Source organism: Bombina bombina, chromosome 6 (genome assembly GCF_027579735.1).
Source record: "Bombina bombina isolate aBomBom1 chromosome 6, aBomBom1.pri, whole genome shotgun sequence".
Lineage (NCBI taxonomy): Eukaryota > Metazoa > Chordata > Amphibia > Anura > Bombinatoridae > Bombina > Bombina bombina.
In genome coordinates, this window is record NC_069504.1 from 1,145,545,736 (window position 1) to 1,145,559,355 (window position 13,620).

General features: G+C 36.5%; 1 protein-coding gene across 2 annotated transcripts in view; it reads right to left on the minus strand.

The window, feature by feature from the left end:
- Positions 1 to 13,620, minus strand: part of PLEKHA5 (pleckstrin homology domain containing A5) — a 1,264,477-nt gene that overhangs the window by 123,107 nt on the left and 1,127,750 nt on the right. The window lies entirely within an intron of this gene.

Below are 13,620 nucleotides of genomic sequence, written 5' to 3' on the forward strand. Positions count from 1 at the left end.
AAAGGACTTTATATAATATAAATGAGAAGCTGCACACAGCTCAGTGTGTAACTAAAGGACTTTATATAATATAAATGAGAAGCTGCACACAGCTCAGTGTGTAACTAAGGACTTTATATAATATAAATGAGAAGCTGCACACAGCTCAGTGTGTAACTAAAGGACTTTATATAATATAAATGAGAAGCTGTACACAGCTCAGTTTGTAACTAAGGACTTTATATAATATAAATGAGAAGCTGCACACAGCTCAGTGTGTAACTAAAGGACTTTATATAATATAAATGAGAAGCTGCACACAGCTCAGTGTGTAACTAAGGACTTTATATAATATAAATGAGAAGCTGTACACAGCTCAGTGTGTAACTAAAGGACTTTATATAATATAAATGAGAAGCTGCACACAGCTCAGTGTGTAACTAAGGACTTTATATAATATAAATGAGAAGCTGCACACAGCTCAGTGTGTAACTAAGGACTTTATATAATATACATGAGAAGCTGCACACAGCTCAGTGTGTAACTAAGGACTTTATATAATATACATGAGAAGCTGCACACAGCTCAGTGTGTAACTAAAGGACTTTATATAATATAAATGAGAAGCTGCACACAGCTCAGTGTGTAACTAAGGACTTTATATAATATAAATGAGAAGCTGCACACAGCTCAGTGTGTAACTAAGGACTTTATATAATATAAATGAGAAGCTGCACACAGCTCAGTGTGTAACTAAGGACTTTATATAATATAAATGAGAAGCTGCACACAGCTCAGTGTGTAACTAAGGACTTTATATAATATAAATGAGAAGCTGCACACAGCTCAGTGTGTAACTAAAGGACTTTATATAATATAAATGAGAAGCTGCACACAGCTCAGTGTGTAACTAAGGACTTTATATAATATAAATGAGAAGCTGCACACAGCTCAGTGTGTAACTAAGGACTTTATATAATATAAATGAGAAGCTGCACACAGCTCAGTGTGTAACTAAAGGACTTTATATAATATAAATGAGAAGCTGCACACAGCTCAGTGTGTAACTAAAGGACTTTATATAATATAAATGAGAAGCTGCACACAGCTCAGTGTGTAACTAAGGACTTTATATAAATGAGAAGCTGCACACAGCTCAGTGTGTAACTAAGGACTTTATATAATATAAATGAGAAGCTGCACACAGCTCAGTGTGTAACTAAGGACTTTATATAATATAAATGAGAAGCTGCACACAGCTCAGTGTGTAACTAAGGACTTTATATAATATAAATGAGAAGCTGCACACAGCTCAGTGTGTAACTAAGGACTTTATATAAATGAGAAGCTGCACACAGCTCAGTGTGTAACTTAGGACTTTATATAATATACATGAGAAGCTGCACACAGCTCAGTGTGTAACTTAGGACTTTATATAATATACATGAGAAGCTGCACACAGCTCAGTGTGTAACTAAGGACTTTATATAATATAAATGAGAAGCTGCACACAGCTCAGTGTGTAACTAAGGACTTTATATAAATGAGAAGCTGCACACAGCTCAGTGTGTAACTAAAGGACTTTATATAATATACATGAGAAGCTGCACACAGCTCAGTGTGTAACTAAGGACTTTATATAATATAAATGAGAAGCTGCACACAGCTCAGTGTGTAACTAAGGACTTTATATAATATAAATGAGAAGCTGCACACAGCTCAGTGTGTAACTAAGGACTTTATATAATATAAATGAGAAGCTGCACACAGCTCAGTGTGTAACTAAGGACTTTATATAATATAAATGAGAAGCTGCACACAGCTCAGTGTGTAACTAAGGACTTTATATAATATAAATGAGAAGCTGCACACAGCTCAGTGTGTAACTAAGGACTTTATATAATATAAATGAGAAGCTGCACACAGCTCAGTGTGTAACTAAAGGACTTTATATAATATAAATGAGAAGCTGCACACAGCTCAGTGTGTAACTAAAGGACTTTATATAATATAAATGAGAAGCTGCACACAGCTCAGTGTGTAACTAAGGACTTTATATAATATACATGAGAAGCTGCACACAGCTCAGTGTGTAACTAAGGACTTTATATAATATAAATGAGAAGCTGCACACAGCTCAGTGTGTAACTAAAGGACTTTATATAATATAAATGAGAAGCTGCACACAGCTCAGTGTGTAACTAAGGACTTTATATAATATAAATGAGAAGCTGCACACAGCTCAGTGTGTAACTAAAGGACTTTATATAATATAAATGAGAAGCTGCACACAGCTCAGTGTGTAACTAAGGACTTTATATAATATAAATGAGAAGCTGCACACAGCTCAGTGTGTAACTAAGGACTTTATATAATATAAATGAGAAGCTGCACACAGCTCAGTGTGTAACTAAGGACTTTATATAATATAAATGAGAAGCTGCACACAGCTCAGTGTGTAACTAAGGACTTTATATAATATAAATGAGAAGCTGCACACAGCTCAGTGTGTAACTAAGGACTTTATATAATATAAATGAGAAGCTGCACACAGCTCAGTGTGTAACTAAAGACTTTATATAATATAAATGAGAAGCTGCACACAGCTCAGTGTGTAACTAAGGACTTTATATAATATAAATGAGAAGCTGCACACAGCTCAGTGTGTAACTAAAGGACTTTATATAATATAAATGAGAAGCTGCACACAGCTCAGTGTGTAACTAAGGACTTTATATAATATAAATGAGAAGCTGCACACAGCTCAGTGTGTAACTAAAGGACTTTATATAATATAAATGAGAAGCTGCACACAGCTCAGTGTGTAACTAAGGACTTTATATAATATAAATGAGAAGCTGCACACAGCTCAGTGTGTAACTAAGGACTTTATATAATATACATGAGAAGCTGCACACAGCTCAGTGTGTAACTAAAGGACTTTATATAATATAAATGAGAAGCTGCACACAGCTCAGTGTGTAACTAAAGGACTTTATATAATATAAATGAGAAGCTGCACACAGCTCAGTGTGTAACTAAAGGACTTTATATAATATAAATGAGAAGCTGCACACAGCTCAGTGTGTAACTAAGGACTTTATATAATATAAATGAGAAGCTGCACACAGCTCAGTGTGTAACTAAAGGACATTATATAATATAAATGAGAAGCTGCACACAGCTCAGTGTGTAACTAAGGACTTTATATAATATACATGAGAAGCTGCACACAGCTCAGTGTGTAACTAAAGGACTTTATATTATATAAATGAGAAGCTGCACACAGCTCAGTGTGTAACTAAAGGACTTTATATAATATAAATGAGAAGCTGCACACAGCTCAGTGTGTAACTAAAGGACTTTATATAATATAAATGAGAAGCTGCACACAGCTCAGTGTGTAACTAAAGGACTTTATATAATATACATGAGAAGCTGCACACAGCTCAGTGTGTAACTAAAGGACTTTATATAATATAAATGAGAAGCTGCACACAGCTCAGTGTGTAACTAAAGGACTTTATATAATATAAATGAGAAACTGCACACAGCTCAGTGTGTAACTAAAGGACTTTATATAATATAAATGAGAAGCTGCACACAGCTCAGTGTGTAACTAAGGACTTTATATAATATAAATGAGAAGCTGCACACAGCTCAGTGTGTAACTAAAGGACTTTATATAATATAAATGAGAAGCTGCACACAGCTCAGTGTGTAACTAAGGACTTTATATAATATAAATGAGAAGCTGCACACAGCTCAGTGTGTAACTAAAGGACTTTATATAATATAAATGAGAAGCTGCACACAGCTCAGTGTGTAACTAAAGGACTTTATATAATATAAATGAGAAGCTGAACACAGCTCAGTGTGTAACTAAGGACTTTATATAATATAAATGAGAAGCTGCACACAGCTCAGTGTGTAACTAAGGACTTTATATAATATAAATGAGAAGCTGCACACAGCTCAGTGTGTAACTAAGGACTTTATATAATATACATGAGAAGCTGCACACAGCTCAGTGTGTAACTAAGGACTTTATATAATATAAATGAGAAGCTGCACACAGCTCAGTGTGTAACTAAGGACTTTATATAATATAAATGAGAAGCTACACACAGCTCAGTGTGTAACTAAGGACTTTATATAATATAAATGAGAAGCTGCACACAGCTCAGTGTGTAACTAAGGACTTTATATAATATAAATGAGAAGCTGCACACAGCTCAGTGTGTAACTAAAGGACTTTATATAATATAAATGAGAAGCTGCACACAGCTCAGTGTGTAACTAAGGACTTTATATAATATAAATGAGAAGCTGCACACAGCTCAGTGTGTAACTAAAGGACTTTATATAATATAAATGAGAAGCTGCACACAGCTCAGTGTGTAACTAAGGACTTTATATAATATACATGAGAAGCTGCACACAGCTCAGTGTGTAACTAAAGGACTTTATATAATATACATGAGAAGCTGCACACAGCTCAGTGTGTAACTAAGGACTTTATATAATATAAATGAGAAGCTGCACACAGCTCAGTGTGTAACTAAAGGACTTTATATAATATAAATGAGAAGCTGCACACAGCTCAGTGTGTAACTAAAGACTTTATATAATATAAATGAGAAGCTGCACACAGCTCAGTGTGTAACTAAGGACTTTATATAATATAAATGAGAAGCTGCACACAGCTCAGTGTGTAACTAAAGGACTTTATATAATATAAATGAGAAGCTGCACACAGCTCAGTGTGTAACTAAAGGACTTTATATAATATAAATGAGAAGCTGCACACAGCTCAGTGTGTAACTAAAGGACTTTATATAATATACATGAGAAGCAGCACACAGCTCAGTGTGTAAACTAAGGACTTTTATAAATATAAATGAGAGCTGCACACAGCTCAGTGTGTAACTAAAGGACTCTTATATAATATAAATGAGAAGCTGCACACAGCTCAGTGTGTAACTAAGGACTTTATATAATATAAATGAGAAGCTGCACACAGCTCAGTGTGTAACTAAAGGACTTTATATAATATACATGAGAAGCTGCACCACAGCTCAGTGTGTAACTAAGGACTTTATATAATATAAATGAGAAGCTGCACACAGCTCAGTGTGTAACTAAAGGACTTTATATAATATAAATGAGAAGCAGCAATCAGCTCAGTGTGTAAACTAAAGGACTTTATATAATATAAATGAGAAGCTGCACACAGCTCAGTGTGTAACTAAGGACTTTATAAATATAAATGAGAAGCTGCACACAGCTCAGTGTGTAAACTAAGGACTTTATATAATATAAATGAGAAGCTGCACACAGCTCAGTGTGTAACTAAGGACTTTATATAATATAAATGAGAAGCTGCACACAGCTCAGTGTGTAACTAAGGACTTTATATAATATAAATGAGAAGCTGCACACAGATCAGTGTGTAACTAAGGACTTTATATAATATAAATGAGAAGCTGCACACAGCTCAGTGTGTAACTAAGGACTTTATATAATATAAATGAGAAGCTGCACACAGCTCAGTGTGTAACTAAGGACTTTATATAATATAAATGAGAAGCTGCACACAGCTCAGTGTGTAACTAAGGACTTTATATAAATGAGAAGCTGCACACAGCTCAGTGTGTAACTAAGGACTTTATATAATATACATGAGAAGCTGCACACAGCTCAGTGTGTAACTAAAGGACTTTATATAATATAAATGAGAAGCTGCACACAGCTCAGTGTGTAACTAAGGACTTTATATAATATACATGAGAAGCTGCACACAGCTCAGTGTGTAACTAAAGGACTTTATATAATATAAATGAGAAGCTGCACACAGCTCAGTGTGTAACTAAGGACTTTATATAATATAAATGAGAAGCTGCACACAGCTCAGTGTGTAACTAAGGACTTTATATTATATAAATGAGAAGCTGCACACAGCTCAGTGTGTAACTAAAGGACTTTATATAATATAAATGAGAAGCTGCACACAGCTCAGTGTGTAACTAAAGGACTTTATATAATATAAATGAGAAGCTGCACACAGCTCAGTGTGTAACTAAAGGACTTTATATAATATACATGAGAAGCTGCACACAGCTCAGTGTGTAACTAAAGGACTTTATATAATATAAATGAGAAGCTGCACACAGCTCAGTGTGTAACTAAGGACTTTATATAATATAAATGAGAAGCTGCACACAGCTCAGTGTGTAACTAAAGGACTTTATATAATATAAATGAGAAGCTGCACACAGCTCAGTGTGTAACTAAGGACTTTATATAATATAAATGAGAAGCTGCACACTGCTCAGTGTGTAACTAAAGGACTTTATATAATATATAATGGAGAAGCTGCACACGAGCTCAGTGTGTAACTAAGGGACTTTATATAATATAAATGAGAAGCTGCACACAGCTCAGTGTGTAAGCTAAAGGACTTTATATAATATAAATGAGAAGCTGCACACAGCTCAGTGTGTAACTACAGGACTTTATATAATATAAATGAGAAGCTGCACACAGCTCAGTGTGTAACTAAGGATTTATATAATATTACATGAGAAGCTGCACACAGCTCAGTGTGTAAATAAAGGACTTTATATAATATAAATGAGAAAGCTGCACACAGCTCAGTGTGTAACTAAGGACTTATATAATATAAATGAGAAGCTGCACACAGCTCAGTAGTGTAAACTAAACGGGACTTTATAGTAATATAAATGAGAAGCTGCACACAGCTCAGTGTGTAACTAAAGGACTTTATATAAATATAACATGAGAAGCTGCACACAGCTCAGTGTGTAACTAAAGGACTTTATATAATATAAATGAGAAGCTGCACACAGCTCAGTGTGTAACTAAGGACTTTATATAATATACATGAGAAGCTGCACACAGCTCAGTGTGTAACTAAGGACTTTATATAATATACATGAGAAGCTGCACACAGCTCAGTGTGTAACTAAGGACTTTATATAATATACATGAGAAGCTGCACACAGCTCAGTGTGTAACTAAAGGACTTTATATAATATACATGAGAAGCTGCACACAGCTCAGTGTGTAACAAAGGACTTTATATATATATACATGAGAAGCTGCACACAGCTCAGTGTGTAACTAAAGGACTTTATATAATATACATGAGAAGCTGCACACAGCTCAGTGTGTAACTAAAGTACTTATATAATATACATGAGAAGCTGCACCACAGCTCAGTGTGTAACTAAAGGACTTTATATAATATACATGAGAAGCTGCACACAGCTCAGTGTGTAACTAAAGGACATTTATATAATATAAATGAGAAGCTGCACACAGCTCAGTGTGTAACTAAAGGACTTTATATAATATAAATGAGAAGGCTGCACACAGCTCAGTGTGTAACTAAAGGACTTTATATAATATACATGAGAAGCTGCACACAGCTCAGTGTGTAAACTAAGGACTTTATATAATATAATGAGAAGCTGCACACAGCCTCAGTGTGTAACTAAGGACTTTATATAATATAATGAGAAGCTGCACACAGCTCAGTGTGTAACTAAAGGACTTTATATAATAATAATGAGAAGCTGCACACAGCTCAGTGTGTAACTAAAGGACTTTATATAATATAAATGAGAAGCTGCACACAGCCTCAGTGTGTAACTAAAGGACTTTATATAATATAAATGAGAAGCTGCAACAGCTCAGTGTGTAACTAAAGGACTTTATATAATATTAAATGAGAAGCTGCACACAGCTCAGTGTGTAACTAAGGACTTTATATAATATAAATGAGAAGCTGCACACAGCTCAGTGTGTAACTAAGGACTTTATATAATATAAATGAGAAGCTGCCACACAGCTCAGTGTGTTACTAAAGGACTTTATATAATATAAATGAGAAGCTGCACACAGCTCAGTGTGTAACTAAAGGACTTTATATAATATAAATGAGAAGCTGCACACAGCTCAGTGTGTAACTAAGGACTTTATATAATATAAATGAGAAGCTGCACACAGCTCAGTGTGTAACTAAGGACTTTATATAATATAAATGAGAAGCTGCACACAGCTCAGTGTGTAACTAAGGACTTTATATAATATAAATGAGAAGCTGCACACAGCTCAGTGTGTAACTAAGGACTTTATATAATATAAATGAGAAGCTGCACACAGCTCAGTGTGTAACTAAGGACTTTATATAATATAAATGAGAAGCTGCACACAGCTCAGTGTGTAACTAAGGACTTTATATAATATAAATGAGAAGCTGCACACAGCTCAGTGTGTAACTAAGGACTTTATATAATATAAAATGAGAAGCTGCACACAGCTCAGTGTGTAACTAAGGACTTTATATAATATAAATGAGAAGCTGCACACAGCTCAGTGTGTAACTAAAGGACTTTATATAATATAAATGAGAAGCTGCACACAGCTCAGTGTGTAACTAAGGACTTTATATAATATAAATGAGAAGCTGCACACAGCTCAGTGTGTAACTAAAGGACTTTATATAATATAAATGAGAAGCTGCACACAGCTCAGTGTGTAACTAAGGACTTTATATAATATACATGAGAAGCTGCACACAGCTCAGTGTGTAACTAAAGGACTTTATATAATATACATGAGAAGCTGCACACAGCTCAGTGTGTAACTAAGGACTTTATATAATATACATGAGAAGCTGCACACAGCTCAGTGTGTAACTAAGGACTTTATATAATATAAATGAGAAGCTGCACACAGCTCAGTGTGTAACTAAAGGACTTTATATAATATAAATGAGAAGCTGCACACAGCTCAGTGTGTAACTAAAGACTTTATATAATATAAATGAGAAGCTGCACACAGCTCAGTGTGTAACTAAGGACTTTATATAATATAAATGAGAAGCTGCACACAGCTCAGTGTGTAACTAAAGGACTTTATATAATATAAATGAGAAGCTGCACACAGCTCAGTGTGTAACTAAAGGACTTTATATAATATAAATGAGAAGCTGCACACAGCTCAGTGTGTAACTAAAGGACTTTATATAATATACATGAGAAGCTGCACACAGCTCAGTGTGTAACTAAAGGACTTTATATAATATAAATGAGAAGCTGCACACAGCTCAGTGTGTAACTAAGGACTTTATATAATATAAATGAGAAGCTGCACACAGCTCAGTGTGTAACTAAGGACTTTATATAATATAAATGAGAAGCTGCACACAGCTCAGTGTGTAACTAAGGACTTTATATAATATAAATGAGAAGCTGCACACAGCTCAGTGTGTAACTAAAGGACTTTATATAATATAAATGAGAAGCTGCACACAGCTCAGTGTGTAACTAAGGACTTTATATAATATAAATGAGAAGCTGCACACGCCTCAGTGTGTAAACTAAGGACTTTAATATAACTATAAATGAGAAGCTGCACACAGCTCAGTGTGTAACTAAGGACCTTTATATAATATAAATGAGAAGCTGCACACAGCTCAGTGTGTATACTAAGGACTTTATATAATATAAATGAGAAGCTGACACAGCTCAGTGTGTAAATAAGGACTTTATATAATATAAATGAGAAGCTGCACACAGCTAGTGGTGTAACTAAAGGACTTTATATAATATAAATGAGAAGCTGCACACAGCTCAGTGTGTAAACTAAGGACTCTTATATAATATAAATGAGAAGCTGCACACAGCTCAGTGTGTAACTAAAGGACTTTATATAATATAATGAGAAGCTGCACACAGCTCAGTGTGTAACCTAAAGGACTCTAATATAATATAAATGAGAAGCTGCACACAGCTCAGTGTGTAACTAACGGACTTTATATACTATAACTGAGAAGCTGCACACCAGCTCAGTGTGTAAACTAAGGACTTTATATAATATAAATGAGAAGCTGCACACAGCTCAGTGTGTAACTAAAGGACTTTATATAATATAAATGAGAAGCTGCACACAGCTCAGTGTGTAACTAAAGGACTTTATATAATATAAATGAGAAGCTGCACACAGCTCAGTGTGTAACTAAGGACTTTATATAATATACATGAGAAGCTGCACACAGCTCAGTGTGTAACTAAGGACTTTATATAATATAAATGAGAAGCTGCACACAGCTCAGTGTGTAACTAAAGGACTTTATATAATATAAATGAGAAGCTGCACACAGCTCAGTGTGTAACTAAGGACTTTATATAATATAAATGAGAAGCTGCACACAGCTCAGTGTGTAACTAAAGGACTTTATATAAATGAGAAGCTGCATTGCTTGCTGCACACAGCTCAGTAAATGTTTCTGCATTTAACAAGGAAGATTCCATTAAGCATCTGCACTGTCTCACACAAGATAATCTGCAACAGAGAAGTTTACACTGAACTTTTGTATAATCTGTCAGTTTCCTCAGAGAAATTTATGACTGCAGTTAAAGTTACTTAAAATGTCTGAAAAAGAACTTGCAATACAAGATACACTGTCACAGGAGATAGAGCAGAGCATTAGACCACAGCGTACAATAAAACCCACTGAGAAAGTCATACAAAGTTATCAAGCTGAGAAAGATGAATTAGTGGATGCATTGGATGAAATGTGGGAGAAGCTTAGAAAATGTGTATCTTTAGCAAATGAAACTATTAATGATAAAGAACAGTTAAACAAGATTGCTGACAGACTTAAAGGGACACTGAACCCACATTTTTTCTTTCATGATTCAGATAGAGCATGCAATTTTAAACCACTTTCTAATTTATTCCAATTATCAATTTTTCTTCGTTCTCTTGCTATCTTTATTTTAAAAAGAAGATATCTAAGCTTTTTTTTTAATTCAGAACTATGGACAGCACTTTTTTATTGGTGGATGAATTTTTCCACCAATCAGCAAGGACAACCCAGGTTGATCACCAAAAATGGGCCGGCATCTAAACTTACTTTCTTGCATTTCAAATAAAGATACCAAATGAATGAAGAAAATTTGATAATAGGAGTAAATTAGAAAGTTGCTTAAAATGTCATGCTCTATCTGAATCACGAAAGAAAAAAATTGGGTACAGTGTCCCTTTAATGCTTGTTATGAAAATTATGAAAGGTTGTCACGCAAATATTTTAATCTGCTATCAAAAACTAATGTTGAGGAAACTGTGCAAATTCAAACCCAGTTTAATGAATCTAATCTGCAGCGCAAGAAACAAGTGCAAAGCACATTAGCAACAGTTGAAAGCAGGATTGCAGACTTGCTAGAATCCAGATCACAGCGTGCTGCCTCAACAATTCGCTCTGCTAAATCTAGAAGTACTTCCTCTTCATCTATAAGCTCCGCCATTATCAAAGCACGTGCAGAAGCAGAAGCTGCAATGGTGCGCGCCTCTTTTAGCAAAAAAGAAGCAACACTGAAAATGGAGGCAGCAAAACAGGAGAAGGAAAAAGAATTAGAAGCAGCAAAATGGGAGAAGGAAAAAGAATTAGAAGCAGCGAAAAAAAACAGAATTTATGTTTACCTGATAAATTTCTTTCTCCAACGGTGTGTCCGGTCCACGGCGTCATCCTTACTTGTGGGATATTCTCTTCCCCAACAGGAAATGGCAAAGAGCCCAGCAAAGCTGGTCACATGATCCCTCCTAGGCTCCGCCTACCCCAGTCATTCGACCGACGTTAAGGAGGAATATTTGCATAGGAGAAACCATATGGTACCGTGGTGACTGTAGTTAAAGAAAATAAAATATCAGACCTGATTAAAAAAAACCAGGGCGGGCCGTGGACCGCACACACCGTTGGAGAAAGAAATTTATCTGGTAAACATAATTTCTGTTTTCTCCAACATAGGTGTGTCCGGTCCACGGCGTCATCCTTACTTGTGGGAACCAATACCAAAGCTTTAGGACACGGATGAAGGGAGGGAGCAAATCAGGTCACCTAAATGGAAGGCACCACGGCTTGCAAAACCTTTCTCCCAAAAATAGCCTCAGAAGAAGCAAAGTATCAAACTTGTAAAATTTGGTAAAAGTGTGCAGTGAAGACCAAGTCGCTGCCCTACATATCTGATCAACAGAAGCCTCGTTCTTGAAGGCCCATGTGGAAGCCACAGCCCTAGTGGAATGAGCCGTGATTCTTTCGGGAGGCTGCCGTCCGGCAGTCTCGTAAGCCAATCTGATGATGCTTTTAATCCAAAAAGAGAGAGAGGTAGAAGTTGCTTTTTGACCTCTCCTTTTACCTGAATAAACAACAAACAAGGAAGATGTTTGTCTAAAATCCTTTGTAGCATCTAAATAGAATTTTAGAGCGCGAACAACATCCAAATTGTGCAACAACGTTCCTTCTTTGAAACTGGTTTTGGACACAGAGAAGGTACGATAATCTCCTGGTTAATGTTTTTGTTAGAAACAACTTTTGGAAGAAAACCAGGTTTAGTACGTAAAACCACCTTATCTGCATGGAACACCAGATAAGGAGGAGAACACTGCAGAGCAGATAATTCTGAGACTCTTCTAGCAGAAGAAATCGCAACTAAAAACAAAACTTTCCAAGATAATAACTTAATATCAACGGAATGTAAGGGTTCAAACGGAAACCCCCTGAAGAACTGAAAGAACTAAATTGAGACTCCAAGGAGGAGTCAAAGGTTTGTAAACAGGCTTGATTCTAACCAGAGCCTGAACAAAGGCTTGAACATCTGGCACAGCTGCCAGCTTTTTGTGAAGTAATACCGACAAGGCAGAAATCTGTCCCTTCAGGGAACTTGCAGATAATCCTTTTTCCAATCCTTCTTGAAGGAAGGATAGAATCCTAGGAATCTTAACCTTGTCCCAAGGGAATCCTTTAGATTCACACCAACAGATATATTTTTTCCAAATTTTGTGGTAAATCTTTCTAGTCACAGGCTTTCTGGCCTGAACAAGAGTATCGATCACAGAATCTGAGAATCCTTGCTTCGATAAAATCAAGCGTTCAATCTCCAAGCAGTCAGCTGGAGTGAAACCAGATTCGGATGTTCGAACGGACCCTGAACAAGAAGGTCTCGTCTCAAAGGTAGCTTCCAAGGTGGAGCCGATGACATATTCACCAGATCTGCATACCAAGTCCTGCGTGGCCACGCAGGAGCTATCAAGATCACCGACGCCCTCTCCTGCTTGATCCTGGCTATCAGCCTGGGGATGAGAGGAAATGGCGGGAACACATAAGCTAGATTGAAGGTCCAAGGTGCTACTAGTGCATCCACTAGAGCCGCCTTGGGATCCCTGGATCTGGCCCCGTAGCAAGGAACTTTGAAGTTCTGACGAGAGGCCATCAGATCCATGTCTGGAATGCCCCCCAAGGTGAGTGACTTGGGCAAAGATTTCCGGATGGAGTTCCCACTCCCCCGGATGCAATGTCTGACGACTCAGAAATCCGCTTCCCAATTTTCCCACTCCTGGGATGTGGATAGCAGACAGGTGGCAGGAGTGAGACTCCGCCCAAAGAATAATTTTGGTTACTTCTTCCATCGCTAGGGAACTCCTTGTTCCCCCCCTGATGGTTGATGTACGCAACAGTCGTCATGTTGTCTGATTGAAACCGTATGAACCTGGTCCTCGCAAGCTGGGGCCAGGCCTGGAGCGCCCTTGAATATCGCTCTCAGTTCCAGAATATTT